General features: G+C 40.9%; 1 pseudogene; it reads right to left on the bottom strand.

Moving 5' to 3' along the window:
• Positions 1–2689: 2689 nt before the first annotated feature.
• Positions 2690–3302, bottom strand: LOC102437762 (annotated as a pseudogene).
• Between the last annotated feature and the right edge of the window lie 833 nt (positions 3303–4135).

Genomic DNA, 4135 nt, shown 5'->3' with positions numbered 1-4135 from the left:
GAATATCCCCCAAAATTGTATACGCACTTTAACAGCAGATAGTTTAATTTTGAAAATGAAATGTATTTTAATAAATACTGCCTTTATAATTATTCAAAGTGAGTGGATACATTTTTTGGAACACCCTATAATTTATGTATGTACATATAAATGAAATAAATGACAGTGATGCTACAGAGACAGGAGAAAGGAATTTGAATTATTTTTTACTATAAGGTATTCACACTACCTGTGAAGTGGTATAGTGTTACTTGAAAGTAACTTGAACTAGTTACAAATTAAAACAAATTATAGCCTCAGTTCTCGGGGATCCCAACATGGTGCTCAGCAGGACTGCAGTAAGGGAGAGAGTGTGAGTATAGGAGTGAGAGAGGAGTGTGTGGACATGTGTGGTGTGTGCGGGTGTTTGAGGGACAGTTAGATCTTGCAGGAATCACAGGGACTGGAGGATTGGGCTCTCCTGGACAGGGAGCCCCTGCTACCGCCACAGGCACTCCTAGGCTGAGCACAGCTTACGGGCAGAGCCCTCACTATCTTGAAGGGGGGAACAGTGGAGGGCAGGAGCATAGCCACACAAAACCCAACCTGCCCTCAGACACTACCCGGAACCCATACAGTGAGTCGCTCACCAGCCATAACTCATGAGGGACCACAACCGTGCCCCTGCAGTGAGTGGCACCCTACTTTGCCACAGGTTCCCAGATGTCCCCAGTGAATGTAGGCCAGAGAGAACTACTCATGATGCCTACCACGCTGGAGCTCCAGGACCTATGATTCCAGGCCCCATGTTCCAGGATCCCACGCTGTGAGTGCAAGATAGAGGGACCCCACACCCCTCCCAGGCCAGGCTCCAGGACTGTGCTGATGAGTGCATATGGGGGAGACCTGGCCTAAAACCCTGCCTAACACCTGGGAACATGCCCACGGGTTGAGCCAGAGGGTCCTAGGCCACTACCCTGTTGCAGGCACTGGGGCCACACATTGAATTGCATGCCAGAGGGCTCTGGTACCTCACAGGGAGTCACACACCAGGGAAGCTGTGCACCCCACAGACCCCAGCACCTGCAGCAGACAAATGAGGGACCAATTCCATGGAGGAAAGAAATACAACTCAGAGCAAGATGCGAGACTTAAGGAAGACTCTGCCTCTGGGTTAAGGAGTCCAGGACCATTGGACCATTAGGGGCTTCAACCTCTTGGACCTCAAGCAGTTTTCCCAGGGCCAGAAAGTGACAGCAACTCACATTACATAGAAACAAATACAAAAAGACAGCAAAAGGGGGAAGACAAAGAAACAATCCCCAAAGAAAAGAAAAGGAGGAATTGCCAGAAAAGGAAATAAATAAAATGGAGGCAAGCAATTTGTCAGATAAAGAATTCAGAGTAATGGTTATAAGGATGCTCAAAAATCTGGATAGGAAATTTACCAACATGTGTAAGAATTAAGAGGAAATGAAAAATGATATAGCTGTAATAGAGAATGCAATGGAAGTTTCAACAGTAGACTAGGAGAAGTCGAGGACCAAATTAGTGAGTTAGATGACAGGGTAGAAAAACACCCAATCTGAACAGCAATTGGAAAAAAAATTAAAAAGCAGAAGGAGAGTTTAAGGGAAATTTGGGACAATGTGAAACAAAGCAACATCTGCATAATAGGGAAGCCAGAAGGAATAGAAGTTGAGCAAGCAATATAAAACCTATTTGAAGAAATAATGACAGAAAATGTCCCTGACTTGAGGGGAAAAAAGTCACACAAGCACAGAAATTCCCAAAGCAGATGAACCCAAAAAAACCCAAACAAAAACAGGTTGTAATTACAATGGCAATCATTAATGCCAAAGAAAGAATCTTAAGAGATGCAAAAGAGAGACAGAAAATTACCTACAAGGAATCTCCCATTAGACCATCAAATGATTTCTCAACAGAAATGCATCAGGCCAGAAGGGAATGTAATGAAATATACAAAGTAATGAAAAGGAAGGTAATCAATCCAAGACTACTGATCCAGCAAGGCTATCATTCAAAATTGAAGGGGAAATCAGAAGGTCTGCAGACAAAAACAAGCTAAGGGAGTTAATTACCACCAAACCAGCAAAGCAAGAAATCCTAAAGGGACTGGTATAAGAAGTAGGGATAGGAAAAAAAAGGAGAAACACAACCATAAAAGAAATGGCAACAAACAAGGACTTATCAATAATAACCTTAAACATAAATGGATTAAATGCTCGAATCAAAGACATAGGGTAGCTGAATGGATAAGAAAACATGACCCATATATATGCTGTCTACATGAGACCTGCCGCAGAGCTAAGGGCTCACACAGATTGAAAGTGAAGGGGTGAACAAAATTCTTCAGGAAAATGGAAAAAAAAAGCTGGGGTAGCAATACTTACATCTGACAAAATATACCTCAATGTGAAGGCCATAACAAAAGACAAGGAAGGCTATTTCTGCTATTTCTTTCTTTTTTTCCCCTCAGTTCAAGTTTAATAGAAACTACAAAATATCAAAGATGATGTCCCACTACTGTTCACATTAGATAATTTCCTCCAGAGGAAGTATGGCTGACCCTCCCCAAACCCTACAGGAAAAGCCACATCTGGGCTAAGTCTAAGATCTTGTTTTAAGCATGACACTAGTAAAAGAGAGGTTCTGTTCTCATGGCTGTACATTGCCACATGACCAGTGCTCACTTCTGCTTAGAGAAACATTCTTTGTTCTTCTGGAAATCAGGCTTGATGGTATCACTGTCAGGTTTCCAGCCAGCTGGGCACACTTTCCCATGTTTGTCAGTGAACTGGAAAGCCTGAACTAGTCTCACAGTTTCATCCACAGAGCAGCCAACAGGAAGTTCATTCATAATGATCTGGCAAAGGACACCTTTATCATCAATGATAAAGAGGCCCCTGAATGAGATGCCTTCATCAGCCTTTAAGACCCCATAGTCCTGAACAATGGTGCACTTGGGGTATGACACCAAAGGGATGTTCATGACTCCCAATCCTCCTTGTTTCTTGGGTGTGTTGATCCATGCCAGGTGACAGAATTCAGAATCTACAGAAGCACCAATCACTTGGCAGTTGAGTTTCATAAATTCTTCTGCCCTATCACTGAAAGCAATGATCTCCATGGGGCACACAAAGGTAAATTCAAGAGGGTAAAAGAAGAACACCACATATTTTCCTTTTTAGTCAGAGAGGCTGATATCTTTCAACTGACCATCTGGCATAACAGCTGTGGCTTTAAAGTGGGGGCAGGGTGCCTGATTTTAGCATTTCCTAAAAACATCTTGCTATCAGCAGCACTGAGGCAAAGGTGGGAAAACCAGTTAAACAGGAAGAAGACTCACGAAAACCTATTTCTGCTATTTCTTAATACAAAATGAATCGATACAACAAGAGAATATAACTCTGGTAAACATATATGTACCCAATACAGGATCACACAAATACATAAAAAAAATCTGGAAGATATCAAGGGAGAGATCAACAGCAAGACAATCATAATAGGTAACTTTAATACCCCATTGACATCACTGGATAAATCTTCTAGACAAAAATTTAGCAAAGAAACAGCAAACCTAAATGACTCAAAACAGATGGAACTAATTCACATCTTCAGAACATTTCACCCCAAAGCTATGGAATATACATTCATCTCAAGTGCACATAGAACATTTTCAAAGATAGACCACATATTGGGAAGCAGGCAAAGTCTCTTCATATTCAAGAAGATTAAAATAATATCAAGCATCTTCTCATATCAAAATGGCACAAAACTAGAAACAAAATAATAATAAAAACACTCAAAAAGAATTCAACACTTGGAGGATAAATAGCATACTATTAAACAATGGTAGGGGTACCAAAGAGATCAAAGAAGAAACAAACAAAAAAAACATCCTGGAAACAAATGACAATGAAAACACAACAATCCAAAATCTATGGGACACAGTGAAAGCATTCCTGAGAGGGAAGGTAATAGCACTACAGGCCTTCTAAAAGGAACATGAAAAACTGGTAATATATGATCTAACCCTACAACTTAAAGAATTAGAAAGAGAGCAACAAGAAAAGCACAGAGTAAATAGAAATAAAGAAATAATAAAGATAAGAGCGGAAATAATGACATAGAG

This window comes from Myotis lucifugus, unplaced genomic scaffold (genome assembly GCF_000147115.1).
Source record: "Myotis lucifugus unplaced genomic scaffold, Myoluc2.0 scaffold_13, whole genome shotgun sequence".
Taxonomy (NCBI): Eukaryota; Metazoa; Chordata; class Mammalia; order Chiroptera; family Vespertilionidae; genus Myotis; species Myotis lucifugus.
The sequence above is the reverse complement of the archived record's forward strand: the minus strand, read 5'-3'. Positions and strand labels throughout refer to the sequence as shown.